Genomic DNA, 16,893 nt, shown 5'->3' on the forward strand with positions numbered 1-16,893 from the left:
TTAAGTATTGGGGAAAATAAGCAGAAAGACTTTGAAGTTACATAAAACTCCTCATTTATTTGTTTTTATTAAGGTTCTTAGAAATGACTTTGCCATCTTCGACTCTAACATTCTACACTTTGCTGAGACTCTTATATGTTCCTGGCTCAGAGTGAATACTTACTCAGTGAATAGAGAAAATACAGCCTTAAATGATCCAGAGAAAACAAGAAGAAAACAAGAAAAGCCAAAGGGAATAAACAATTAGTTGTGTGCTGTCCAGATTGCTAACAGTGGAATAATGACAAAAATGTTCTGAAGCTGGGAGCACTGTTGCTTTTAACTGGAGGCCGACTAAGATGGTGTGAAAGTAGAGGAAGCTCTGCAGTCAGCCTGGGTTTGGATCCTGACTGCCGCTTACAGGCTGCGTGACACCCAGGGCTGGCTGAAGAACTCCATGCACAATGCGAGGGGGCAGGGGGAACCCTTGTTCAAAAAGCAGGGGGGGATAATGCCCTTAACAGCACCCAAACAAAACACGTTTTCCTTCCCTTTCCTTCCTTTTTTTTTTTTTTTTTTTTTTTGCGTGTCATGGTGTTTTTAATGTTCTAAGGAAAGAAAAATTAAAATTTAACTATTAACATCAATTTTACTGGTCATTTTTGTTGTGCAATGCCACTTTTAAATCCGCATGTAGGATCATTTAACTCCTGTGCACAATCACTGAGATTACACAATGTGTACTTCCTGGCGGGCACAGGCTTACATATTTCATTCTTACCAGAACAGTGGAGACATAACTCAAAACTAACTCAGCTCTTTTTATTTCACCTCGTGACACATGCGATTCTACCAACCTCAGCTTTCCCATAAGGAAGGAATTCCAGGCTTTTCTTCCGCATCATTATTTTCAGCATATGTGGACAGTTCATCCAGGGCAATGAGAAAGGACACGATGAGAGCCCTTGGCCTATTGTGTTTCTTAGAACACCATTGCTTCTTTTTGCTTTTGAAGACAGTTCTGGCTCTAACAAAGCATGGCCCCTCGGGGCTGTCAGATCCCCCCACTCAGTCACAGAGGTAACATGCTTACTGTGTCCTCACTTTGAGTCTTGCTAAACTTCCAATGCACCGGATCCACAGGGCGTCAGGCATGCTGTCTGTGAAGGGGCTGGCAAGGAAAGGTGGACACACATACTGCACACACGTTATACATGTCTGGTCTCATGGGAATGCTTCATTGTCCCATTGCCCCATTTTCCCATTGGATTTTACTTGGAAAACACAAACTCAAAGGTGAAATTATTAATAACTTTAAGACAGTGGCAGGAGAAAATCAAAGCAAGCATGGTCCTTCTGAATGTGGGGTCCTGTGACACGACACAAGTCACATCCCATGAAGGTGGCCCTGCTGACATCTAATGGATTCTTAACTTCAAGGACCCTCTTTCCTCATCATAAAATTGAGCAATAATATGACCGAACCCATTGGTTGTTTTAAGTTCAAATGAAGCCCTGTTTGTGGTGTATGAAGTACCACACTTGGTACATAGCGTGCCTTTACTTAAAGTTCACTCTTTTCTTTTTTAAAGTTTGTTTGTTTGTTTGTTTGTTTATTTATTTATTTATTTAGAGAGCGTGCATGCACGTGTGACTGGGGGAGGGATACAGAGAGGGAGAGAAAGAATCCCAAGCAAGCTCCACACTGTCAGTGTGGAGCTTGACACGGGGCTCAAACTCGCTAACTGTAAGATCATGACCCGAGCCGTAATCAAGAGTTGGACACTTAACCAACTGAACCACCCAAGCACCCCATATATTCTGAAACCACTTCGGACTACAGGGTGAGTCTTCAAATAAGATGGTTTTGTTGTTGGAAAAACTACCAAATGTGGAGGCAAGCCAGAGTCATGAAATGCAACTTCTAGAATTGAGCAGGGTGGAAAAAAAAAATTATAAGCCACAAATGCATTTTATTATCTCTGTTGAAACAATTCAGTGCCTGTTCAGATGCATAAGCAAATAAAATGTAGTGCCTTGAGGGCTTTGAAGAGCCAACTGGTTTTATAAAAATATGAAACATGGCTTCCAGTTCCACACCTCTTTTTACCTGTGGGCAGCTTGCTTCCTTGTGTCCAGGAGAGTGTCAGATGTCTGACATGGATACTAAAACTCGTTGCATCATGACATAGCATCTAGCAACTGGAAGGGGCCTAAGATAAAAAGCAAAGGCTTAACAAACGTATGTTATGAGGACCTGATGGAAAGAAGAGTGGCAATAAATCAGTTTTATTATTGCCATCATGTTGACTGGGTGCTGGCCGTGAGCTGTGCACTGTAGAAGCTTCCTCCTCTACAGCAAGGGCTTTGCCCGGCAGAGCTAATGCACAGGGAGCACTATCCCCATACTGCACAGACGTGTACTGTTCTGTAGCCATATTTCACCCTTGTAGAAACTCGAAGCATATACTTTCTGCATCTGCTTAAAGGGTCCTGCATAAATAAAGCCCCCTATATAGTCTGCAAATCAGAACACCCCAGAATTAATACTCTGTAGTCAGCATTTTCTTGATGAGGTGAGATACAGTGGTGTGCTTAGAGCCGGCCGGTGAATACTCGCTTGGGAATTTTGTGAGCCAGTTGTTAAACTACTTTAAAACAGTCCTTTCTCAACATTCATCATTTCCTAATTATTTCAGTTACATTTTACTATCATCTATGCTCTCGAAGGTGTTCACATCTGCCGTGGCTGATGGTGCAAATACTGTATGACAATAAGCTTCTGTGGATCTCTTCTCTGTGTTCAGTGGCCTCACCTTAGTAGTTTAAAACTGGCCATGACTGAAGGATGTACTCCAAGGAAATGGGAAAATGCCAAAATCAGCCCTCCACTTCCCACTTCTCTTTCCCAAGAGCCAGTTGTCAAACATTTATCAGCACATTACTAAGGAGGAATGAAATTGGCATAGAAGTTTCTTTTGGAAGATTTGTTACAAGCTCTATAGGCTCCTGTAGACCATTACAGAGCCAATTAGAAAGTGTACAAAAGGAAAAGGGGAAGGGAACGAACATTCTTGAAGCATCCGTGCCTGGCAGTGCATTAATTGACTTTCATATAGAGGTCAGTTAAAATCCTCTTAAAGGCTGGCTAAGCTGTGTGATGTTACCTCAGTCTTGAAGTTGAAGAAACTGGTCTTTGGTTTAATAACTTACCCACGTTGGTATGGTTAATAAGGGAAGAAACTTACATGGAAAAGTATTTGAATGTAGGTGTTTGTAACTCAACTCATTGTCTTTTCCCTATAGAATGGAAATTTGAATGTCTAGTGGAAATACTGTCATTAATGCTGTGGTAAGGTTTTTGCAAGTGTAATGAATGCTTTTTTTTCCCCTTTCATTCATGTGCATACAAGCATTGGAAGGCAGGTGCCCAATGGTCATGCAGAGGTTCTGCCCCCAGGAGGAGTAGTGTGTACGAAGTCCTGGGGCAGTGCAGGAAATGCTAAGGAATGTCTGAGAGGGATGCTGAAGCTGGCTCTTAAAAGGTGACAGATCATTTCAAAGACATGCAGATGTGTGCCTGGCATCAGTCACATGTGGCCCAGGGGTGACCCCAGGGATTAACATGTTGTGGTGCAGGTTGGTTTTGTTAGCGGTGACAGGATTAGGAGATTGTGGTCAGACAGGCGTCAGCGGGTAGTCTGGGGCAGATTCCTGCCCAACCGCCTTGGAGGAGCATTTGGAATGCAGTGGCCCATTCTTACCGGCCTCCCTGGCTTCAGGCTCATTCACTGACCCTGGCAAGGCCAAGGGCAAGGGTAAATGGCCCAAGGGGGAGTGTCTGCAATGCAGGCTCAGCGGCCCTCCTCCTCTGATTTTGATTCAGGAAGTCACAGTGGGACCCAGGAAGTTTCCTTTTTAATACGCAGCTCTAGAGATTCTGGGATGGTACCAGGCCCTTGTTCTATAACTTCTGTGCTGTCTCCACCAGCAAGAAGAAAGCACCGGCACCTAATAATGATAATAGCTCTTCCTAGCTTTGGCAGAGGTTTAATCCAGTACCACCAGGCTCCACCATTGGCAAACTGAGGACCCAGACTTCCAAATACTTGCCAGTATATTTCCCTCAGGTGCATGGTGCCCTTAAGGGATGCTGCCCCGGTGCCTGGGATGCCACCTTGTGGTGATATGCTCTGCAGTCAGCTTCAGAAATACTGTGCCTTAAAGAGGGGACCACCTGTGCTCCCCAGAATATTTGGGACTCCATTGGAATGATTCTACAGATGCTACAATGTAGTAATTTTATTCTTCAGATTTCTCCTTCCCAGTTTCTGCAGGATTCTCTTGGGCTACAGAACTTTAAAATACTCTGGAAGTAAAATCTGTGATCCGATCTATTTGGTATCATTAGATGACAGGGAATGCATTGTGAGTATCTGCCTCCAGTTACCCTTGCAACACAGGTAACGCGCTTCATTTTCGCACACCGTGGGTTCCTCTTTGGTGAAAAAAAAAAAAAGTTGGAGTCCTTGAGTCCTTGTAAGGTCTGTCCTGGCTTTTGTGAAAACTCCCTAGTCTCCAGGATGGAGGGAGAAAATACAACCACTGATTTCATGTTCTTTGGCTTTTCTAAGACAAATGGCATTGACATTGTAAGCCATGAACTCATGATTCTATTACTGTATTCACTTATTTTGGGGTTGAGGGAAAACCAAAATGTATTTTATGCGTTGTATTAATTAGACTTAAAATAGCTCACTTACTTGTTTTCTTTAGTGTGAAGCCAGTTTTCTCAATTACCCTGTCTCCATCTAGAAAATGTGGTTTTCTTATATGACCTGCCTCCGTTTAGCGTCCACATCATAAAGCACAGTGAAATTACGTTCCTCCGGGTGCACAATTCTCAGTGGTTTCCACTGAGAGCTGATATTTTGTTTTCTTATAAAATGGGGACTGAAGTTTTTACTAAAACGAGGGGGGCATCCAAGTCAGAATGCTTTTCTAGCACCTAATGCGGTGTAAACACACAGTAGCCCACATGGCTTGCCTTGAACTTTACATTCTGAAGACAGCCAGAACATACTTGAGGGTGCATTCTTTTTTAAATTCAAAGTAATAACTCCACACTGTTGAGAGCTGAATTTGAGCTATAGATTTTTATCAAAGTCATCTGACATTTTAAATAAATTTTAGATTGGTGAATTCAGTGTTTCTGTGACAGAGATCATAAACGTTTTCCTTGTTCCAAAAGCAATATGAGGACTGTATATTTGTACTGTAGTTAATGCTGTGTTAAGTCAGTGTAATGTAGCTGCTGCAAACATTTGTAGAGCAGAGGAGAAAAAGCCTTTATTTAAATCTTGCCAAGAGCAGAAATAAAGTGAGCAAATGCACAGTGGAGTGAGAGAAAACATAAATATCCATACGGTTTTATTACCGTGGTGCCCTGGTGGTAGCATCTCCTTTAAGCTGCATGGAATATATGGTGCTGTTGCTGATAATTTTATGTCTGAGTGTGGGCCTCACAAGAGATGTTTGTTGAGTGAATCAATGTTGGATCAGTGCTGTCTTTTTCTATTAACAGAACTTTCACTTACCCAGCATGGAAATTAGGTACAGATAGCCTAAATGTAGTACTACTTGTAAATTTCCATAAGACTAAGAAATAAAAATAAATGAGCATAAATTCTCTTTAATAGTGAAATGTTCGTGGCTGACGCAGGTACCATGAAGACAACTTTAGAAGTTATTTTCACCGTAAGTCAGGCAGAGAAAGACAGATACCGTATGTTTTCACTCATGTGTGGATCCTGAGAAACTGAACAAAAGACCATGGGGGAGGGGAAGGGGGAACAAAAAAAGTTACAGAGAGGGAAGGAGGCAAACCTTAAGAGACTCTTAAATACAGAGAACAAACTGAGGGTTGATGGGGGGTGGGGGAGAGGGGAAAGTGGGTGATGGGCATTGAGGAGGGCACCTGTTGGGATGAGCACTGGGTGTTGTATGGAAACCAGTTTGATAATAAATTGTATTTAGTAAAAAAAAAAAAAAAAAAAAGTTATTTTCACTAAATTATAGACTCGTGAAGGATAAGACAGTGTTGTATTGTCCTTTTGATCCCTACCACGTAGCACAGTGCCTGGCATATAATAAAGGCGTAATGCGTGCATTGTGTGTATATGATGTGGTGTGTGTGTGTGTGCACGTGCGTGTGTGTGTCTCCATCAAGGGTAGGTGGGCAGCTTACATGCCATGGCTTATTAACAAATTAGATAAAAGAGCTTTTTGCAGCCCAGAGAAAAGTTACAGCTGGAAGGAAGAGGGGCTGGGGTGAGTGGGGTTAGATGACCAGAGCATTTGTTTAGCATAGATACTGGACCAGAATTCATCAGAACGATTTATGATGCCTGTTGTCGTCCCAGAGACACAGTCTTCAGACAGCATCTTTCATCTCCTTTGAGGTGCTATTTTCCGGTGTCATCCTGGTTGCTTTAAACTCCTATTCTGATAATTTTGCCATGACTCCGGTCTCACCCTTCCCTCCCTCTGTACTTTTCTGTCCCTGCCATGTCAGGAGTGGGGCTGGTCGGTCCCTCTCCAGGGCAGATCTGGGTTTCTGGCGTCTGGCAGCAATGCCTTGTTTGTAAACTTCTGGTCCTGCTGGAGCCCTGCAGAAGTTTTGTGCCATCCGTCAAGGCTGGGTGCATGTGGACACAATATTATTTTCACATCTCTCCCTTTTTCCTCATTCCATCTATGACCAAATAAACTTCCAGAAGTCATAGTGCTAAGTTCCCATTTGCCAACTGTGTGTGGTTGAGTTTTAGCTAAAATTGTCTACTGACTCTGATGGGGAGGCTGAAACCCACTGCATTTTATTTATGTCATTAGATGTGATAAAGATATTAAAATTATAGTGTTTCTCCCAAGTTCTTGATAGTATATTTCATAGAGGCCAGCGTTTCCGTATCATGGTGTGTTTGGGGATTAAGTAACAAGGGGTTTGATCTTTGTGAAGAGGAGATATTGTGTATCTCTGCCCTTACCCAAACCACAATACAGGCGCGCCGATTCCCAGCTGCCCTACCCCTCACAGCTCCTATTTTTCCACTTGAAATGCACCCGGCCCCCAACTACCTAATTCTTGCCACCCATTTGTTCTCAGTTTAAATTTTACTGCCACCGTATGATCCGCCCAGGCTCCCCAACCTAAGTTAGGCCCCAAAGTCTTTTGTCTTACAGTCCCTCCTTCATTTCCCCACCTTGTTCCTGGAGTGGCTGAGAACTTCCTATGTGCCAGGCACTGTCTAGGGAGTGAGGAAAGACAGGTCCCCCTCGTAGAGCTTACAGCCTGTTGGAGAAGGATAGCATTAAACAAACAACATAGTAGGTGGAGAGCAGTACCAAAAGTGAAGACAGAGCCAGCTGAGAGAGGTCAGGAGGAGGAGTATTTCAGGGAAAGCCCTTCTGAGTAGAGCAGAGACTTACATAAAAACTGGGAGGATGGCCCCAGGCAGAAGGAAGGGCCCAGGCAGGGCCCCAGCCCTGCAACAGGTGGGAGCTGAGTGTGCAGGAAGCTGTAGGGGCCAGGAGGACGGAGGAAGGCAAAGGGAGCAGTGGTGTGAAATGAGGACAGCAAGGGGCACCTGTGTCAGTTAAGCCTCTGACTCTTGATTTCGGCTCAGGTGATGATCTCATGGTTTGTGAGTTCGAGTCCCGCATCAGGTCCCATGCTGACAGTGTGCAGCCTGCCTGGGGTTCTCTCTCTCTCCCTCTCTCTCTGCCCTTCCCCCACTTGTGGTTGTGCTCTTTCTCTCCCAAAAATAAGTAAACTTAAAAAAAAGTGAGGTCGGGGTGCCTGGGTGGCTCTGTCGGTTGGGTGTCCGACTTCAGCTCAGGTCATGATCTCACAGCTCATGGGTTCGAGCCCCACATCGGGTTCTGTGCTGACAGCTCAGAGCCTGGAGCCTGCTTCGGATTCTGTGTCTCCTCTCTCTGCCCCTCCCCTGCTCACACTCTGTCTCTCTCTCTCTCTCTCTCTCTCTCAAAAATAAATAAATATTTTTAAAAAATTTTAAAAGATGAGGTCAGCAAAAGAAGTGGAGGCATACCACATACGGGAAGTAAGGGGGGAGGGGCGATTGACAGCAGGTAACTGGCTACATTAAATTCCCATCATAAGAGTTTCTTTCTGTGGCCTGGAGCACGCACAGAGGGAAGGCAGGGTGCCAGCAGGGACACCGGTTCCAGGGCTGTTGCACTGGTGCAGGCGAGAGGTGGTGTGGACCACTTTGGGGAGGCAGAGAAGGCAACCAGTTGTGCGAGTGCAGGTATGTTTTAGGATTGGGTCTGTCTAGGTCAGGTCAGGGCTGGTGGTTGGGATTGGATATAGGTTTAAGTGGAAAGAAGAAGCAAGAGTAACACCAAAGTCTTTGACCCAGGCAGCCCGGCGAATGGCCATGCTGGTTACTGGATGGGGAAAGGCTAAGGGAGGAGTAGAGAGTAACAGGTGTTTGGTATGGACACATGAAGTTCGAGATTGCTAGGAAGCACAGAAGGGGGGTAGTTGGTTATATATAGGCTTGCGGTTCAGAGGAGAAACCAACACGATGGATATAAATGTGGGCGGCACCAGGAGATAGAAAACGTAGCACAGTTGTATCCGTACACTTATGTAGCAGGTGTGTATGTTGAGTCCACATCCAGAAGTGTTCAAGAAATGGAAATTTATCTCAATGCAACTTAAGCTGTATTTTGAGACCCCATTCCACCCAGTGTTGGAAAATCAAACTACCAATTCAGCCAACCTTTTCTAGTTGAGTAAATTAACCAAAGTTGACATTAACGTGGGTGATTTAGGTTCTTTTTTTTCCCTCTTCTGACTTAGATAGCTTCATGACTTCAGGGAAATTGTCTAGTCCTTAGCATGCAGGTGCATGCATTTGGGCTGGCTGGGCTTGAACTACCTGCCTGGCCTTCTGCCTTGCAGTACATTATAGTACAGCGCCCTCTACTGTCCCCCTTCCATCCCGTGCCTGTGCCGCGCATCCCCTCTGGGTCTGTGGATTCTGTCTACTTTGGAGGCCACAGTTGGTTGACATTAGAAACCATCTTCGGGGGCCCTGGCCAGTGCCCAGTTGTTCTGTTTCAATTCCCACTCTCCTTTTCCATCAGTTCAGAGATCTTTCCAGTCTCCCTTTGGACAAGAGATAACGGGCTCAGCAAGTATTCTTCCCAGTTTTTGTCCTGCCCTTTCCCACCCCTTGAAATACAGCTTTTGAACTTTATTTATTTCTTTAATATTTTTTAGTGTTTATTTCTTTTTGAAAGAGAGACAGATAGAGTGTGAGTCAGGGATGGGGAGGGGAAGCAGAGAGAGAATCCGAAGCAGGCTCCAGGCTCAGAGCTGTCAGCACAGAGCCTGATGCAGGGCTCAGACTCATGAACCGTGAGTGAGATCATGACCTGAGCTGAAGTTGGATGCTTAACCAACTGAGCCACCCATGTGCCGCTATTTATTTATTTTTTAATTTAAATTTTAGTTAGGGGGTGGCTCAGTTGGTTAAGCATCCACTTCTTGGTTTTGGCTCAGGTCATGATCTCATGGTTTCTGGGTTTGACCCCCACATTGGGCTCTTGTGCTGACAGTGTGGAGCCTGCTTGGGATTCTCTCTCTTTCCCTCTCTCTGCCCCTCCCCTGATCACGCAAAATAAATACATTGAATTTATTTAATTAATTTATTAATTTTAAAATAATAAATACTAAAATAAATTAATTTTTAAGAACTTTAGTTAACATACAGTGCAATTTTGGCTTCAGGAGTAGAATTCATTGATTCATTACTTACATATAACATGCAGGCTCATCCCAACAAGTGCCCTCCTTAGTACACCTCACCCATCTGTCCCATCCCCCACCCACCTCTCTCCATCTAATCAAAATAAGTCATTTAGCTTTTGGACTTTAAAGGCAAGAATTGACATCACTGCCTTCTGGTTCCTTTGTGACAATTTTCCTTTGGGCACTAGAGGTCTTATGTTAAAAATTTTTTTTAAATGTTATTTATTTTAGAGAGAGACAGAGACAGAGCACAAGTGGGGATGGGGCAGAGAGAGAGGGAAACACAAAATCCAAAGCAGGCTCCAGGCTCTGAGCTGTCAGCACAGAGCTTGACGCGGGGCTTGAACCCACAGACCTCGAGATCATGACCTGAGTTGACGTTGGACACTTAACCAACTAAGCCACCCAAGCACCCCTGTTTTATGTTTAGCATCCTCCCTCCCACTTAAAATCTCCTCCTTTAGCGGTTGCTGCTGAGGTCACCAGGAAGGTCACAGGGTAAAAAGGAATGTGGTAAAAAAAAAAAAAAAAAAAAAAAACAGTTAAGACTACACAGTATCTTGCAAGATTTGTATACCTGATTTCTGCCTTTCCTGTCCTATAAGCTCAGGGGAGGGGACAGATTATATTTGATTTGCTCCACATGGTAGACACAGGACCCAGTGTGTAGTAGGTGCCCAGTTACCTGTAGAACGAATGAATGAGTGAAGTAATGTTAAGACCAACACTGTGTTCGTAGGTACACGTGTGTTCAGATACAAAAAAACATTTGTGCCGCTGTTCCCAGGGGAACCATAACTCAGTTGACTGGCCATGCCTGGGGTATATTGGCATTTAGAAGATGTTATAAGGGTGAGCTGATCCTTAGAATTAGAAACTTCAGAAATTATTCCATAATCTGGAATTTTTTAACTGGCTTTGGAAATGGAAACTGGAGAAGCATACTAGAGAGGAAACATTTGAATCATACCTAGGTTATTTTTTCTTTAAGTTTATTAATTTTAGATTGAGAGCAAGCAAGCGGAGAAGGGGCAGAGAGAGAGAGAAACAGAGGATCCGAAGTGGACTCTGTGCTGACAGCAGATAGCGCGATGCAGGGCTCGAACTCACAAACCTGGAGATGGTGACCTGAGCTGAAGTTGGATGCTTAACCCAGTGAGCAACCCAGGGGCCCCACGCAAGTTATTCTTAAGTGCACTGGGGACCTTCTTTGTTTGTTTGTCTGTCTGTTTTTTTGTTTGTTTGTTTGTTTTTAAGTAGGCTTAACCCAGCATGGAGCCCAACATGGGGCCCAAACTCAGGACCTTGAGATCAAGACAGGAGCTGAGACCAAGAGTCAGACACTTCACTTCCTGAGCCACCCAGGTGCCCCTGGGGTCCCTACTCTGGAGTCTCATCCCAGCTTCTCAGACTTTTCCATTAGGGAGAAGAACACTGAGCTCTGGAAGGTCAGAGGGCAGAGTTGAAAGCTCTGTACCGAGAAGTTTCTTTCAAGTCTCATATTTTATGTTAAATTCAAGTTCATTTATATTTGACAACATAATATGTATATGTGTTTTAATATAAAAGTTAATGCATTTCGAAGATATGCTGCCTTCTTCTGCTACTTCTGTGGAAAATATTTCCTATCATAAGAACTTGGTGTTAGGGCATTCACAACTTGTATTTTCTCTTAATGTTTTAATAGTTTCATTCTTAAAACCAAACTTTAGGAGTGTTAAGGCTACATTACTAAAGCCACTAAGTAGCCTTACAAGGCAAACTGTTGTCATTTTTACTTGCCCAGAAAAGTGTTCACCAGTCTACGATTTTCACTGGCAATTCTTCATCTGCCAAGGTGATTTTTATCTTTTTATTTACACATATATTATGGGACAAAAAAATCAACTAGGATAACTTTGACATAATAATGAAATCTAAGTATTTATGATTCCTTATATCATGGACACTGAATGAATTTGTAGGACATTGAGTTTTAAATGTTCCTACTAACACATTTTTCTTGGGCATTTTCAACAACCCTAGGAGGTAAGGAAAATGCACATCATCATTGTCCTCATTTTGACTGCTTGCAGTTTTACCAGGTACTGTCCTGGCTCCCACACGGGTTAACAATGGGACTTTTAAGTCACCTCCCTGGGACTCATGTTTCTCATCCATAAAATGGGCTTCACCATAGTTCCCAGATGGTAGGATTTGAGAGACACTGACATAACTGTTCAGCATTTTACAAGATACCACAAATGTCAGACAGATGGAGATTAAATTATATGCGTTACAGATAGTCATGCATAACTTGTGGCCTGGGTGTGGGGAACAAATTGGATTGCCAGTCCCCCACATTGCTTCCCCCAACTGTCAAATCTAGACTTTGGGCCAGCTTAGTTTGGTTCTACCAAGATTCATGCCATTATCCTTGTCCCTCAGTGGACTGGGAACTCCTCTATAGGAGAATTAAGAGGTGGAGTAGAGAACACAGGACTCAGAGACTCCATCTTCTCAGGTAGTTAGGAGTAAACAAGATGGCAGCCCTAAGTGCTTAAGGCAGAGCCTGGGGCCACAGGGCATAGCTGTTTTTAGATACTTACAACCTACGGTAGCAACAATAGAAACTTTATTTGCATATTCTCATTAAAATCTGTTATTCTGTATCAGTCAGTTAAAGTCAGGATTATTTTCATCTTCATATGATGAAGCTGAGGCTCCAAGAGCTAAAGTAACTTGCCCCAAATCACATAGCTAGAAGGAGTGAGGGCCAAAATCTCATTGCTTTTGTATGCTTTCATAAATCATTACAGCTGTAAGTTATTCATTGCTGGATTGATGATGTTGTCACATGAGAGTCTTAACCAAAGCTGGAATCCAGGCTGGAATCTAAACGTTAGATTTATACTTTGTGCTAACAGAGGAAGCAGGGGTTATTAGCCAAAGAGATTAGGAAGTAGAGATGTAAATATGAACACAATTAGTGGTTTCTCTTATTTTTCCAACTCTTATTACAACTTTTATTTTTATAACTTTTGTTATGTGTAAAATTGTTATGTTTAAATATGTTCAAAACACAAAATACATAAGTTAGTTTATATACTCAGATTTAATACCTATTAATATTCTGCCTTACTACTTTGAATCTTTTCTTTATAAGAAAGGACATTTTTTAAAGTTTTTTTTTGTTTATTTTTTTTAATTTTTTTTAACGTTTATTTATTTTTTAGACAGAGAGAAACAGAGCATGGATGGGGGAGGGTCAGAAAGAGAGAGACACAGAATCCAAAACAGGTTCCAGGCTCTGAGCTGTCAGCACAGAGCCCAACGCGAGGCTCGAACCCACAAACCGCAAGATCATGACCTGAGCTGAAGTCAGACTCTTAACCGACTGAGCCACCCAGGCGCCCCCATTGTTTACTTATTTTTGAGAGAGAGACAGACAGACAGAGAGTTGAGTGGGGGAAGAGCAGAGAGAGAGAGAGACACACACAGAATCTGAAGCAGGCTCCAGGCTACGAGCTGTCAGCCCAGAGCCCGACGTGGGGCTTGAACCCACGAACGGTGAGACCATGACCTGAGCCTAAGTCGGACGCTTAACCAACTGAGCCACCCAGGTGCCTCAAGAAAGGACATTTTTGAGCAATGATGCAAGCACCCTCCCTCCCACTCAAAATCTCAGTCCTCCTTCCTCGGTGGTCACTGCTGAGGTTTGTACTGGCATTTTATAACCCTCCAGAAATGATTAAGACTCTTGTGAGTTTGCTTCTGCAGCTTCTGTTTCCCCCCCCCCCCAGCATTATTCTTGAGATCCACCTGTGCTGATCTATGGAGACGGATCTAAAGCAGTTAGCTTTTTTTTTTATGATCCGTATTTGTTAAGATGTGGCTCTTGCCACAGAAAACACTCTTTTTCCCCTGATAGGCAAAACCAGTGCCCTGGTTTGAAGTTTTCTGAAAGGGAATTCTTCTAAGCACACTCTCTTCCTGGGCTCTGGTGAGAGCCCCAGTGTCTGGACTGAAGAGACATGTTGGAATTTTCACTCTTGGTGTTCAAGATTTTAAATCTTAATTTCCCCAAGAACTTCATTCAATTCCCCCAAAGGCAGAGTCTCCTGGGATACATATTCAGCCTGACATTAAGTTTAATAACTATTTGTTGAGTAACATGAATTACAATAAGCTAACACGGTGAGCCCCAAAGAAGATACTTCTTGGGCATTCAGCCCCTGATGGGTTCTGCTTTTTGTGACGGAGACACCAGAGACAGGGCTTTATTTAGGCAGGGTCTGGGCCATGCTTATTAGCTGGAGTCCCCTGCTTGTGCTGATCTCAACGAGGGCATGTCCTTTTGGGGCCACTGAAAGAGAGGGATGCCTACTGGTGAGCCTTTATGTGTTTACGCATGGGACCAATATTTATACAGTGAAATCCATGCTGGTTATACCACTTTTTTGCTTTTACAGGATTTCAAAACCTGGACTGAAATCATATTTATGTAGCTTTCCCTTTGGGCCAGGCACTGTGCCAGTCAAGTCACACGCAGCGCCTGACTCATTCATCTCACAGAGCAGTGGTGATCGAGGCAGTGTTATGACTCACACTGGATGAAGAAACTGAGGCTCAAAGGATTTATCCAAAATAACAGAGCCGGCAAGGATCTGAACAGGCTGTCTGACCAAAGGGCTTTCCAGTCAATCATACGTTGCCTTTCCTTCTCAGTGTGGAATCATCAATGTCACTGTGCAACACTGTGTAGACCAGAGATGGTGGCCCTGATGTGCCCCTGATTGGTGCCGGCACCCTCTTGCCATCACACATGCATCCACTGCCAGTCCATATTGATGCTCTGACCCCTGTGGGGACAGGAAGACATGCTTTTCCTATGAAAGAGTGGCTTCCACTGGTCCAGAGGCCTCCTTGGGAGAGCCACCTGCTGACCACCTACACTTTGACCCAGAAGCCCAGTTACATTGGAGGAAGCAGAGTGTAACCTTCAAGTCTCAGTGGCAGGTATGCAACATTTCATCTTCTTGACTACTAAACATCAGTGCTGAAGCTAATTTACAGCTTCAATCATGAGCCTTGGCATATTATTGGTATAAAGTGTAAATATTTGAATGCTAATTATCATAAAACAAACAGGCCACTGTGTCCAAAGCAGATGAATGCTGTTTCAGGAAGCCAGCAGACCCTAGCGGTAGGCAGCTTGTGTTGTCTCTGCACAACCAATAATAGACGTCTGGAATCATTTCCACCTCCCTCTGCCCCAACAGCACCTGCCACCTCATAGCAGAAAGTTCTGAAAGCTAAAAGCTGCCCAGAGTGGCTCACATATGGGAGTCCTTGCCTTTTAAACTATTTCCCATCTGCCCTGCCACTTGAGGAAAAATCTTGTATTGCTGAAATTATTTGCTCAGAAAGAGAATACCATCGTCTTAATAAGATTGGCCACCCTTGTTCAGCCGGAGCCCAACATTCCTGGTCACCTGTTTTTGCACCATGCAAATTCTCATCCCAGGTGCACTTAGCCCAGTTGTTCCACTGGCTGGAGGTGACTGACTCCCTTCCAAACCAATGTGTGCTTCAGTGTCCAAACCTACTCCCCCGCATCTTTAGTCCATTTCGTTCCTCTCTACATTCACTTATCCTGGGACAGAGACCCAAGCAGTCAGAATTGTGGTCTTCCTACCTAGATAACAAATTCCTTGAGATCTTAGACCTTCCCACCTGTAGCTGGAAATGTTAGTGAACTGGCAGCCTGTTTTGACTGGGCGAAATCCACATGGTTGGCGTGCCCAGGCTAAGCTGTCTCTAGTAATGGCCAAGCAGGTGGATTCTGGGGAGGTGTTGATTCCAAGGCCTATACCTGGGAAGATCAGTTTCTCCAGCAGACAAAAGCGTGTTAGGGAAGACGGGATGTCAGGTGGTCTGGTCAGTGTAGGGAGCTAACCTGAAATTTGGCATAATACTTTCTGGCAGAGAGAAAAAAAAATCTCATTAAAATTTCAAGCATGGTGGGGGCGCCTGGGTGGCTCAGTTGGTTGAGTGTCCGACTTCGGCTCAGGTCATAATCTCACACCTCGTGGGCTCGAGTCCCGAGTCAGGCTCTGTGCTGACAGCTCAGAGCCTGGATCCTGCTTCAGATTCTGTTGTCTCCTTCTCTGCCCCTCCCTGATGCGTGGTCACACACTATCTCTCTCTCAAAAATAAATACACATTAAAAAATTAAAAAAAAAATACAATACATTTTCAGGCATGGTGCGACATCCCCTGGTTTCATTGTACAGTTGGTACAAAAAGGGGTTTGGAACAGTGTACATGATGGGGACCACTTAGAGCTTCGGTTTCTCCATATGCCGAATGAGAATAACAATGTTGACTGTAGAGTTTGATACAAGGATTACACCAGGAATGAAGCATTTAAATGAGACAGTACAGATGAGGGGCTTTGCACAGGGCCCAGCACGTGGTAGGCGTCTGCTGCATGGCAGCATCTGATACCGTCGCTGCTCGTTCATTCCATCTCCCTGACCACTCCTGTGACTGCTGTTCTTTACATTCTGTTCCTTACATGCTGTTCTTAAGCCAACCATACGACAACTGGTTAAATGTGTAGAGAGCCACCCACACACTCCCGCTGGCCTGGGAAGGACAGCAAGCGGTGGGGCCCCTCCCGCCTGTCCCACCCAGGAGTCTGCCTCCGGGCGGTCCTGCTCATTTTATTTTATGAATTGCAGTCATTCACTTCATTTATTTAAAACATTAATCGGGAACCTTCCATGGGGCCACCTACACTGGTTTCCTGGGAATATAAGACTGAATCTGATACGGTCCCACCCTCAGGCAGCTCCCACTGTCCCCCTCTGAGATTACTCAAGATACCACATTTTAAATCAACCAGAAGCCATGGCACTGGTTTTTTAAACTCAGGCCTTTGCCAAGCGAGCTCATTTGGGTCGGCTGGCCCTAGCATAACTGCGTCCTTCCTCCCACAGGAGATGGCGACATCTATCGTGGAGTCCAGTGGCTCCTGGTCACAAGGATACTTGGCCTGAGCCAAGCTGCCTCACCCTCAGGGCGCCCAG

The 16,893-nt window shown here is 44.2% G+C and overlaps 1 protein-coding gene across 3 annotated transcripts in view; it reads left to right on the forward strand.

Annotated features, from left to right (window-relative positions):
• ST6GAL2 (ST6 beta-galactoside alpha-2,6-sialyltransferase 2) overlaps positions 1 to 16,893 on the forward strand; it is an 84,554-nt gene that overhangs the window by 18,144 nt on the left and 49,517 nt on the right. The window contains exon 1 of one of the 3 annotated variants that reach the window (XM_042931849.1): positions 14,767 to 14,818. The exons of the other annotated variants lie outside the window; for them this stretch is intronic. The gene's annotated coding sequence lies outside the window, so the exon portion shown is untranslated. Of the gene's footprint in view, positions 1 to 14,766; positions 14,819 to 16,893 lie in introns of those variants that run through there. 3 annotated transcript variants of the gene reach the window in all.

The sequence above is a fragment of the Panthera leo genome, chromosome A3 (assembly GCF_018350215.1).
Source record: "Panthera leo isolate Ple1 chromosome A3, P.leo_Ple1_pat1.1, whole genome shotgun sequence".
NCBI lineage: Eukaryota > Metazoa > Chordata > Mammalia > Carnivora > Felidae > Panthera > Panthera leo.